The sequence below is a fragment of the Parasteatoda tepidariorum genome, chromosome X2, assembly GCF_043381705.1.
Source record: "Parasteatoda tepidariorum isolate YZ-2023 chromosome X2, CAS_Ptep_4.0, whole genome shotgun sequence".
NCBI classification, from domain to species: Eukaryota; Metazoa; Arthropoda; class Arachnida; order Araneae; family Theridiidae; genus Parasteatoda; species Parasteatoda tepidariorum.
This window is the reverse complement of record NC_092215.1, coordinates 42,355,279-42,368,825: the sequence shown is the minus strand read 5'-3', so window position 1 is coordinate 42,368,825 and position 13,547 is coordinate 42,355,279. Positions and strand designations below refer to the sequence as shown.

At 29.1% G+C, this 13,547-nt stretch overlaps 1 protein-coding gene across 2 annotated transcripts in view; it reads right to left on the bottom strand.

The window, feature by feature from the left end:
- Positions 1 to 1,811: 1,811 nt before the first annotated feature.
- The window catches only part of LOC107447768 (CRISP/Allergen/PR-1), a 157,340-nt gene continuing 145,604 nt past the window's right edge, over positions 1,812 to 13,547 (bottom strand). For both annotated transcript variants that reach the window (XM_016062772.4, XM_016062770.3), the window contains exon 10: positions 1,812 to 1,920. The gene's annotated coding sequence lies outside the window, so the exon portion shown is untranslated. The remainder of the gene's footprint in view (positions 1,921 to 13,547) is intronic.

Genomic DNA, 13,547 nt, shown 5'->3' with positions numbered 1-13,547 from the left:
ATTTCTTCTGAGGTTAGGGCTCCTTTGATGTTAATTAGAATAAGTTAAAATTTTTGCTGCAGAATATGATATAATGAATTATTTAAAAATTTCTTATAAATGTTGTCTTATTTAAATTTAAAAGAATCCTGACAATTACATTAAATAAGAACTTAGGAGATGTTTTTTTTAAAAATGAAGTTGTCAAAATTACAATTTAAACCACAGCTTTTAGTCATTTGATTTAAATCGTTGACACTTATTTAAATTTCTTATTTTATGAAAAATTTATTTCAAAACACTAATAATTTTTTTAAAAGTTTCAATTTCATGGTACACAACACTTTTCAATTAACTTCTGAAAAATGTTACTCCAGTGGCCTGTGATTTTACTTTTATCTTCCTTATTTTATGTTAATTCATTTCATTGAATTTAGAATATTAAAAACAACAAATTTGATTTCTATGTTTTTTTAAATTAACGAGACAGACAGATATCAATCTGAATAAAATTCCGAAAAAGAAATAAAATAAAATCAGCAATCAGAAAATATAAAAAAAAATGTGCAATGATAATCAATTATTTATAACTCCTGAGTTTAATTCCTTTTTAAAAATCAAATAATCTTTTAGCGATTTACTAATTTACAAACGATTACTGGTTTAAAAGTTTTGGTGTATATTATTAGCATTAGCATTTAAGAACACTTAAAGTTACGATGTAGTTCAGCCTTGTTCTAGAATAGCAGAATCGATTAAACTTTTTTGTCACATAACGAACTTAAAACTCAGTGACGGACTTAAACTTGGAATGAGCCGCCAACGCCTTAGGAATAGAAATAGTCCTACTTTCAACTATACGCGTTGTCAGTTCATTTTAATTTGCCAGACGATAATTCTACTTATAGTTTGCAAATAAGTCAATAGTTCTTTCAGCAATTAATTCAGACAGTTATCAAATGTAACTTTTTCGTAAAATTGCTTTACTCTAAGAATAAAGAAGTTTTTGCTCACTACTGCAAGTTGATACTTTAAAATATTTTCATGCTGACAAACTATTTATGAAATAAATTCGCCGTAAAGTCTAATAAAGTGTGTCCTATTTAATAAAGTATTGAATTGAATGCAACTTTACAATAATAACCACAATCATTTTAAAGAAATGATTCGAACCCGTCTAATACACCACAACTCAAAAACATAACGAGTGTACAGTTTAAAATGTAATAAATCATCAGTATTTCTTATAAAGAATTTTCGTCTGATTTATATTTTGGAATCGTCTGATAGTAAATGTGTAAGAAAAGCTGAAATTATCGTGGTTGGAAATAAGTAACAGTTAATAATTAATTAACATCTATTTCACACCAAAATTTTATAGTTCTAAGATTTAAAGCACATATAATTAAAAATAAATTTGTTTTCTTTTAAATAATTTTAAATTAAAATTATTTTATGTTTTGAGGGATAAAACATTGATAGAAGTGTTTCTGCTGTTATAATCATTCTTTTATTATCTTCTAAATAACCTGATTATTAACATTCTCATTTTCTCGTATTTACCATGCATCTAACTTTTTTTGTAAAAAAAAAGGAAAAATAAATTAAAAATATTGTTTAAAAAAAGTTAAATACTAGTTTTTTTTTAGAAAAGTTAGTTATAATTAGATTATAAAAATGCAACTCTTAAAAATCAGGAACATCAATAAAAATTTGCTGTAACAGAATTTTTTATTATATAAAATATATATATGTAGTATGTGAATGTGGAAATGTAATAACTAGAACTGAAAAATGTGCGTGGTTTGACAATAAAGAAATGAATAAATAACTGTACCATGAATTAAATAATATTTTATTTTTGAGATTTAAATATAAATAACATTATTCCCGAATTCCTCCACTAATGATAGATTGGACCAGAGTTGAATGATATGAGATCTGTGAAAAGAAAGAAGAAAAAAAAACATTTAACATCATACATTTTAAAACATTTAGAAAAAAAAAACATTTATCTTGTAACTGAATATAAATAAAATTTTGCAGTTATTAATTTTTTTGGATGTTTATTTAAGTCATTCATTGCACAAATCAATCAACTCCATTTTTTGAAATATCTTAAATTTAAGTGCTCTTGGTTCAGTCATAGCATTTTATATTTATAATGAATTTCCTAAGTAATAAAAATTAAAATCTCCAAACGGCAAAAATTTTTCAATAAAAATTTATATTATTTTGTAATAAAAGAAATTTTTAAAACCGTAGGGAATTATTTTATCACCTTTTCCTTTATGGAGTTCTATCAATTTATGCTATGAAAGGGCTCGTTTTATTCAGCTGATGTAATATGTCTTCGTTTTGGACAAGAAAAAGTCACTCATCTAACTCGTGCTGAATAATTAATGCTTCATTTTTCAAATGAATTAACTGCATTTTGAATGTAAATAATTACTACAAATAAATTAACTAGAAATTAAGAGAATTTGCAGACTTGATCAATTATCTCTAGAACACTTGAACCGATTTTAATGAAACTTGATATGCACGTACATATAAAACAGCGGTTGTAGGAAAGAAAAGAAAAGAAAAAAAAAGGGTTAATAGGGGGTATGGTCAACGCCTCCTATAACTGAAAGCCTCCACACGGTTTCTTATAGGTAGTCTAATCAGACCACTATGAAGGATATCCACTTTCCGAACGAGTCATTTAATACAAAATCTAGTTAAAATAAGAAAGTGGTAGCAAATATATGACTAAAAATTTGTTTTATTTATGAATATTATTGGTTTGCCTTATTCACTTGTCAACCACTACAGATTCAATTCTCAAATATATATGATAAATTTCTCTCAATTACTTTTATAAAAGATTTTGGGTTCATGCGCACACCTGGTTCATTTTTTAAATAGTCTGCGCGGACTACTTATAGAAGACCGTGTGGAGGCTTTTTGATGTAGGAGGTGATGGTATGGTCCCCTCTTACAGATATACAGGCCTTGCAGCGAGATTTTATACTTGAAATTAGGCAGTTTATCATTTCTTGTGGCAATTGTCCTGAATTGTCCAGTGGCAATTTCATACCTTCCGACTCCAACGAGTACGCACGATCTTGCGTGTGTATTACAATTGTTGAATAGTTATTTGTTTTATATTGTATCAAAGTATGTACATATCAAATTTCATTAATATCGGTTCAGTTGTTCTAGAGCTAATCGACCAAGTCTGCAAATTCTCTTAATTTCTAACACCAGCGCTCTTCTGAAATAAATTATTTATTTTTTAATGGCTTAAACAATTTTTCAGGTAGTGATGTTAATACTTATTGCCTGAGAAATTTGATTTGAATGCATATAATTAGGAGTGGATAAAGTATCTTTAAATTAACTAATTAACATAAAAAAAATCCAAAAAGTGGATTTAATCGATTTGTCAAATGAAGCATTTGAAAGTAAAAAAATAAATTACTTCACCTCATGCCAAAATTAGCATTTGCACAACATCTACTTGATCATTCATTGACATTAATCAGATAATAAAATCGAGTTAAGCTTGTAATAATAGGAAGCGTTGAAACTCTCTCTTAATTTCAATATTACATTTGTTCCTTATTTGTGCCGTTAGTCATCAATATTATTTTTATTAAAACGAAAGCGATGATAACTCTAAGATTTGCTTATCGCATGGAATTTGAATTTCGAAAGAAAAATAAATATTTTTTTTTATTCATTACTGAGTCTGTTGCTCTTTTAAAGGATTAAATTCATTCCTGTGTTCATAGCCCATAACAACTCCGCTGATACCAAAATGTAATCATATTTCTTACTTCTCAAGGTCATTATAAATTTAGATAGAGAAACGTTATTTCCTGCTTCCTTTTGGTTGTTTGAAGGCACAAAGCAATTAACTAGCATTTAACCTCGGAAACACGGTTGAAATAATCATACCTAACATTATCATAGCTGTAGCAATTGTCATCTTAAAGTAGATGGATTTTATATACTGATGCTTAGAAATCAGATTTGATCTGATTTTAATGTGCAAGGTCGTGATTAACACTTATATTTTACTGCCTGTATTTGTTTTGATTCATATTTTTATTTGGTTTACATTCAGAGAAAAAAATGTTTATCTTACTATCTTGAAACTTAAACTTATAAGTTGGTTTGAATATTACAGTTATTAACAAAAAGACAAAAATCGCTAATCATAATAAGCATTTCATATCTAAAAAAGCCTTTTTTTTCTTAGGAAAGAAGTATTAACGTGTGAACCTCTCATTTTTACAAGAAAATATATTTCTTTAAGCCACATTCAGAGGTTATTCAAGAATAGCGCGGTTATTTACTGAAAATATCATGCCTATTTAATATGTTTCTTACCATAATGCACTGTAAACAGTTTATTTTAGAAATGCAATTTAATTTTGTCTTCGAACATCATCAAATCTTATTACTTCTTGTTTAGTTTTAAAGGTTTTTGGAAATCCTCTCCTGACTCAAATTTTTTTTCTTGTTCCTAACAGTGAAAAATTTTGTAAAGGAACACAATAGAGTTTAGTGCATCATCCATAAAATCCATTTTACAATAAAATCCATTTTTACCGTAATTTTAACAGTAATATTTATTTAATTAGAGACATTCAGCGATTATTACTGTAAAATTATTGCATATCAGATCTTTCATTCCGTAACATGATCTGATAAAAATGGATTTTACGGTAAAAAGTACCGGTACTTCGAGTGCCGCTACCATTTGCCGTAATTTGATCCAAATTTTTTTGCAGTGTATCCTTATTTAATTCAAAGAAATATTTCTCTGAAAAATTAGAATCATTGCCTACTTTAGCTTGCAGATGGGCATTTAATTCCAATTGTGCAAAATTGAGCAAAAATGTGTCAAATTAGCTCCAAAACAAATATAGTCGAATTTGAAAAAATCATGCACTCATTATTAAGTATAGGGACAGCTCAAATCTGTCTTCATTTACACGGGAAAAAAAAGTTCTGGCAAGATTACAGTACACTATGAAAATGATATTTCTGATAAAAAAAAATCGTAATTCTGGTAAATAAAATAAAAATATGCAGTATTTATAACATTCATTTGGTAATTTTTCAGTTCATATGATAACGGTTAACAGGAAATTTTGGTTTTCAAAATTATAGATCTTGTTTCCAAGCATTTAGTAAAAAATATAAAACGAAAAAATAAATTTAACCAAATAAATAGTTTTTATTCCAAGCAAATTTTACCACACCGTTTAATTTTACCAACATGCTTCGGTAAAAATTACCTTGCTTTTCTGTGTAAGTCAGAAACTCGATTAATATATTCTGGTACATTTTGATTACACATTTTTTCACTGTATAGAAAAATTTTGATTACCGATCTGAATAATTTGAATATTTGTTTGTTATAATTTAATCAAGTTTGAGGATGACGAGTAATTTTATCAAGATGTGCCGTTTTTGAGACTATTTTGATCATGTCAATACTATAAGTCCATGGGTTTCAACTATATTTGTTTCGGAGTTATTTTAATAAAATTTCAACCAATTTTGAGAAACCATTTCTTACAGTGTAGCATATAGGTAATTTTCCAAATAATTAACTAAAGAGTGCTTTACTGTTACTTTAAGTGACTAAAATTAAAAAAAAAAGAATTTTTTTTTTTTATGGGATGCCGTCTTGCCCGCAATAATTAGACCTCCTAACTAAGTAATACATTGAAGAAGAACAAAATAAATTTTTTCTGTTACTGTACATTTTTGGTGTATGCGTCTAAAATTCAGTCATCGGTAAAATTAACATTCTGTACTGTATATATTACAAATCTAAAGAAAAAAATCTAAAAAGGAAGCTATTCTTTCAAATGAGTTACTTTTATGAAGTTAAACGTTTGTTATTATTGAATTATCATATTAAATTATATTATTATTTTAGCATCAATGCTTTTTTCAATTTAAAAAAAGTTTATAAAATTTCTGATGAGAAAAGAATTAAAAAAAAGTGTCTTTCAAAGGGCTTATTTTAAGTAATTTTCCGTACTTCAAGAATCGTGATTCTTTCCTTTATCTTTTTGAAATAAAATATATGTATGCATTAGATTGTAGATTTTTTCATCACATGACCTTAGCTTATCAAAAATTTATTAATCAAAATTTATATTATGACTTAAAATTTATGTATCGTTATTAAATTTAGCCTGCGTATTAATGCTTAACGTTAAGAAAATTCAGCAGTCACTATCTAAGCAAAAGTAAAATTTCCTGTTTATTATTTATGTTCATTTTGTTATTATAGAAATTACGTTTAACTGCTTCCTGAACTATGTGAAGTATTTTTCTAAAAAAAACCCCACACAAATCTGATTTTTTTCAACGAACAAAATTACTTACTTTTTCACCAATCCAAATTTTAAGCAAATGATACACAATAGCTTAAAATATGTATTTTGAAGCAAAACAAAAAGTATTAAAAATTCAGTTCATCCTGATTATATTAAAGGATAGAAGATTATTAAAAAGGAGTATTTTATATTATAAAATTGTAAGCTTTTTTAGATATATAGTTAGTTTTAGGTATAAGTCGTCGGTAAAACATATTATTTATTACCTTAAAAAAAAGTCAAATTTTATATCCGTGAGAAATAACGTGAATTTTTTACCACCTAACGGAGTTACGAAACAATTTATACACAGAGTATGGTTAAAACTACCAGGATATGGTTAAATTTATTGTGTTTCTGTCTCTATGGGAGCATCAAAATAGTGTAATTTTCTACCAAGGCGATTAGGTAATCATTTTGATAAAATGAATGGTTTTAAAATAGGTGACAAAAATTTGGTAATTTAATCATAATACACTGGTGGACAAAATTAAGAGATGGAAGGTATTTTCCCAAATATCTAAAAAAATATTGAATATAAATAAATGAAATTTGGTATGGATATAGCTTATTCCATGATAATAAAGTATGCAAAACAAAAATGAAAGTGCCATTCACTGGCAAGACCTATTGCCAATAAATCCAATGTAGTCTGAACTTAAGGATAAAAGATGACAATAAAAGTGAGGCTTGTACAGTGTGTGTTGCCTCTAGTATGGTGTATGGTCACCCCTGACAGACAGACAGCATGCACAACAAGAATGCATGCTGCTAATAAGGGAGTTAAGGAGAACTTGTGGAAGACCCTCCCTTTCTTCCACCAGAGCAATTTTTAACTCCAGAATGGTTCTGGGGGGGAGGTTGGTGCATCGCAATAGTTCTCCCAAGAGCATCCCAAGCATGCTCAATAGGATTCAGGTCAGGGGATTTGGCTGGCCAATCCATTCGTTGAATATCCACGCTTTCCAGATACTCATCAACCATGAGAGCCCCATGTGGTCGCGCATTATCGTCCATAAAAATGAACTCAGGGCCAACAGCGCCCCTGAAAAGACGCGCATAGGGCCTGTATCTCTGGGAATTCACGGAACCATTGTCAAACACATGGAGCGGTGTGCGGGTATCTTGCATGTGCGAATGAATGTGTGAAAATGCATTCCATCTCTTAATTTTGTCCACCAGTGTACTTTACAGCATGGCACAAAAACCATTATGTCGGTTTTTTTCAGATTTGTATTTTAAATGTATGATAATAGGAACTAAAATTTGGAAAACGAGAATTTGCGGTAAACTGTTACCATATGAACGGAAAGTTACCAAATGAATCATTTAAAAAACGCATGCTTTGGCTTTATTAAACATAATTATGGTTTTTATTTATCAGAAAGATCACATTACCATACAGTACGGTAATTTTAGGGGCCGTTCAAAAAGTACGTACATCCCGAATGCGCGGTTTGTTTTGGAATCTGGTTTGAATAAATGTAAGGATGTCATATTTTCTGAAAATGTTCTTTTTTGCAAAGTAAAACTAATAACACATTTTTTAAACAAAAATCTTAATTTTATCGAACAATGCAAAATCAGACGTTATATTATTCAAAAATTTTTTTCTTTGGATTCTAACTAAAAAAATTTTGTGAATACACCGTTCCAACACAATTTGCCGAATTGAATGGACATTCTTTATTCGATATTGGATAACAAGATTATAAAAAAGATTACATTTGTTGGTAACATTTAATTAAATTATATATCGCTACGGAATCAAAACTGGTTATTTGTAGAGGAGAAATTTTCTGTCATGAGTAAAATATTCCAGAATATTTTGATAAACATTTTAATTTCACTCATTTTTATAGAAAAAAAAGTATTTTTTATTTTGTCATGAAGATGGTTTTTTTCTTTACTTTTTTTTAAAAAAAAAGTAGTTTTTTTAAAAAATCAACATCTTCTTTCACCTTTTTAGAGCAGAACTTGCCACAAAATTGCTCAATTCTGCATAATTGTATGCTATTTTCGTTTATTTATTGCTGTGTAAAAATGTGACTTTGAATAAAAGTGTGACGATAAAAAAATTAAAATTGTTAAATATATGGTGGTCTAGTAATCTACTTGAATCATAACTTCAGGAGGTAATATAAAACAACTGATAAATTTTATACATGAAAAGACGGACAGCAAAAAGTGCCGTTTGCATCACTTGACGATGTAAGACCATAGATTTTATGTAATAAGTTTCACGTGCAATAGACAATAGCAAACGCTGACCTTCAATGACTACAAAGGGGGCCCAATGAAAAAAGACGAAATAATAGATCAACGAAAAATAAAGGCACAATGATAGTAACCTTTCTCTACAAATTGCAGGGTAAATAACACCAAGTTGAAAAAAAAAACCTTTATTTAATTAAAAGAACCAAAAATTTTGGTGTCGGGCGGTTTTCGATTAAATTTCAATACCACTCTTTGACTATAGCCGAAAATTGATTTCCTGAGAAAACAAACGAATAAATAAAAAAAGAGTTATTCAATATAGTATACTCTATAAGCCAAACAGGCATTAAAAAAGTGTTTTTCGAAAAGGACAGGTTCGAGTTTGGGCAAAATGAAAATGTTTAAAAAACGCATCTCTGATTAAAAAACAAAAAAGGATTTTTTTCGAATGATATGGAAATTTGCAGTCGTATCTTAGATATTAGATTTCGGCTGAAAGATTTTCTATCATTAAAAATATCAAGTTTTGTTTTTATTTAATGGTCGGCATTTGTTCAACCGTCAAAAAATATCCAAAAAAAATCAGTGTCTTAATAAATGCAAAAGTAACTTAGGCAATAAAGTTACATTATAAATGAATAAGTTGATTCTTACTTCTAACAAATTTAGAAATAAAGATGGTATTGAATAATGTTGTTATACTTTGTTTTAATTTTTTGTTTTAATTAATAAAAGGTTCGATTCACGGCTTTGTACCACACCTGAAATTATTGGTCAAAAATAATTTGAAATAACTATGAACCAAATGTGGATTCATAAAAATAAAAAAAATTGTTAATTGTCCCCCCAAAATGGATTATAAAAATATTTCATTCTCGTCTTTCCATAATTATGCAATACAGAAAATACAATTTGGCAATTATTCTTTAAATTAATATTTGAATTGTACTTAATAACTAGCTGTTACTTTCATTGTTTTGGCTGAAATATTATGCAATATATATTTCAGATCTAAATCGATGTTATTAAAATGATTTTTTAGATCGTGATATTTGAATGAGTTATTCGTTAGAAAAGCGTTCAATTCAAAGAAATTATTTAAAAATCGGTAAATGCAATGAAATAATTTATTTAATAATATTCATTAGGTGCAGTAACCATCTAAATAAAGAACTCAGCTGTACAGTGCTCAAATAAATAAAATGAATTACTCTGAATAACTTTTGATCTAATGATCGAATTTTCACGTTCTGGGACTCAATCTTAATGGCTCGAGAGAGTGACTTCAAATATGCTAATTAATAAGTGCAGACGATATTTTAAGTTACGAAATCAGACCCAAAAACATTCTTTCTCCGAATAAACATACTTTATTTTCGTCGAATTTGGATATTTGACTCCCAAAATATAGGGGATAGCCGCAATCAGGAAAATATGGTCGCAATAATTTGGTCAGAAGAGCGCTTTAAGGTTTGGTCCTCTTAATGCTAATATTACTATTTGCGTATTTCACTGTATCACGAGATTTTTTTAAGCGAATTGGATAAGTTTTACACACGATTCAAAAATTCGTTCCAGAGATAAGTTATTCAAAAAATAACTTTTAGTAAGTATTTGTTAATTTTTATTATTTAATTTAAGAATGATCGAAAAAGTTTTCAACTGTAAGGTATATAATTTTTTGCATCATTTAAAAAAATGTAATTTTTTTAAGGCAAAATACAAAATTTGAGCTAAATCGGTTAGGATAGTCCCTGAGAAATCGAATTTTAGGTATGTGACTTTTATGAAATTCAATTCCTCAGAAACTATTCGATCAATTTTGCTCAAATTTTGCAAAATAAATTTAGATTCTTTATTAATAATATTAAATAATACGAATATGATAATAACATGAATAATTTACCAATAATTTTATTTCATAACCGTCATTGTACAGCCGACCCAATTTTTTTCGGTTTGCTACTACTTTTTTATTCTTATATTATATTTAATTTNACTCCCAAAATATAGGGGATAGCCGCAATCAGGAAAATATGGTCGCAATAATTTGGTCAGAAGAGCGCTTAAAGGTTTGGTCCTCTTAATGCTAATATTACTATTTGCGTATTTCACTGTATCACGAGATTTTTTTAAGCGAATTGGATAAGTTTTACACACGATTCAAAAATTCGTTCCAGAGATAAGTTATTCAAAAAATAACTTTTAGTAAGTATTTATTAATTTTTATTATTTAATTTAAGAATGGTCAAAAAAGTTTTCAACTGTAAGGTATATAATTTTTTGCATTATTTAAAGAAATGTAATTTTTTAAGGCAAAATACAAAATTTGAGCTAAATCGGTCAGGATAGTCCCTGAGAATCCCCGACCCAATTTTTTTCGGTTTGCTACTACTTTTTTATTCTTATATTATGTTTAATTTTTTATTTCTTTTTAAAACCGGTGCTGACAGCTGACCAAATCATTGATCTTATTTTATTTTATAACTGGCGTTGAGCCGCCAACCCAATTTTGGGTTTACGACTACTAATAACAAGCTTAAGCCCGTCCCGCCCCCGTAAGGGGGCATCCGGGGGCTTTACGACTACTAATGTTCAACTTCATAACTTCGTAATTTTGAACCTAATCCGGAAGACAAGGGCTCTCCTGGATCAAGTATTGGGAGAAATTCGCCTTCGTGAAGGACGTTTTGATGAAACTAACCCACATTTGCTTTACATGGAGAGGAAGACCATGAAAACCTCCCACGATTAGCCCGATGGAAAGAGGACTCTAACCCATGATCCGTCTGCCACTGAGGATGTTTCACGCCAGCGCTGTTTTCGATGCAAGCCGGATGTGGATTCGTATTGACCAGCCATCGCTGGGATTCGAACCCGGTTTACTACATTGGAATGCGAAAGCTCTATCTCCTGAGCCATCACTGCTCAAAAATAATAATTCGAAATAAAAAAAAAATTGAATTGAAAATAAGAAATTGAAGAATTAGAAATAAAATTTCTCTTCAATTCGATAAAACAAATGTTATCAACAATCAGCATATAACAGATTTTATAGCTGTTATTGTTATGTATGATTATCAAATTAAAAAGTGGTTTAAAAGCTGTGTGAACCCAGCTAGTTTTATGCATGAAGGGATGCATGTGAAGAAAAATTTTGTAATGAAAAAAGAATCGCTAAATATGACGCTTGTATTTAAAAATAGTAGCAAAAGCAGGAAGATTTTAAAAAGTAGTGTTTAACTAGTTAACCGTATTTTAGCTAGTTGATTTATAATTACAAAACTGCTGGTTAACAAAACGAATTTCTTCACATAGAAGTGTTGAGTTTGCGTTTCGTTTTGTTGTAGGTTAAGGTAGGTAGGTAGATACTTTATTTACGTCGCACTAGAGCTGCACAATGGGCTATTGGCGACGGTATGGGAAACATGCCTGGGGATGATCCGAAGACGTACCATCGCTATTTTGATCCTCCGCAGAGGAGATGGCTCCACTGATTTGGTAGCCCGATGATCTACGCGAAGTAGAGCACTTTACGGTAGAACAGTTCAACGAGGACCGATACCGCTTACCCTCGGTCCCTATGCAGGCTGATCAAGTTGGTCACCCACCCGCTTAGTGAACACAGCCAGTGATGCTTGACTTCGGCGTTCTACTGGGAACCGTATCTTTACGATCAGTTCACTGCGTGACTTGATGTAGGTTAAAAAAAAGGAAGAAGTTTTACTCTTAAAATTGTTGTAAGCAATGTTTTAAGGCTAAAATTTTTACGCTGATGATGAAGGTATGATAGAGAAATTTAATTCAAACTCTTATCAGCATGCTTAACCGATAAAGGCGATAGGGAAATTCTGGAAAAGGATTATACTCTATAATTATGATATGAACTCGGTTAAATTTTCATAAAATATTCGGGATGTTCTGCAACGACAGCTTTTTATACATAATAATTTTGAATTCTTTTTATAAATATAGTGAAACAAAAGTATACTCATTAGAGGTGATGAGAAATCAAATTAGTATTTAATCGATCAGAAAAACACGAAGATTATTGAAATTCAGCAGTCTCCGTGTTTTTCTGATCAATATTAATCGCGTTAAATTGCATTATTGAGGAACTTGAACTGAAATCATCACACCTGCATGATTACCGAAGAAAATAAAAGAAATTATACAAATTCATTTAAGAAAAATGGCAAATTTAGTTTTGACTTTCTATAAATAATTATTAAAATTAGGGGTGCATAACCTGTGGTCCGCGGCAGCTTCCAAAGGCAATGTTTTCTTGTTTTTTTCTTTTAATAAAGAAAAAAAATGTCAACAATTTTAAATCACGCATTTGTGTTATCAGTTTCTAAGCAAAATCTTGATTATCAGGTGATAATATACTGCTTTATTATTTTTAAGGGGCTGAAACTGGTTTGCTCTTGCTTATGTTCGTGTATCAATTGGTTAACATTGTATTGCAATACGTTAAAAGTAAATATAATTACGAAGTGTATAAAAAATCTTCCGAATAAAAACCTATTAAATGAATGTTTAAATATAAAAGTGTCGCATATAAACTCGTGCAAACATGCAATTATTAAAACACTCAACTGCGTCTAATAATTTGTCTAATTATTATAACATACTAATATAATACCTGATATAACAAATATTCTATATTTGTATAATATATCGTTTAATTTATTTAATCGTTGAATTTATATAATATATTGCCTAAATTAACTAACTGATACACGAACGTTAACTAATGAAATCTGTTTCAGTAAAGTTTCAGTTAAAGTTCTGAAGTTTCTGTTCGCGTCAAAAAAAATGGAGCTGTATAGTATTACCTGATAATTAACATTTTACATAGAATCTTATAGTACGTCAATTAATTTGCCAGGGACTGTATATATATATATATATATATAAGATTTATAGGGCATTTTTTTTTAAATTTTGGGGCGTATTTTG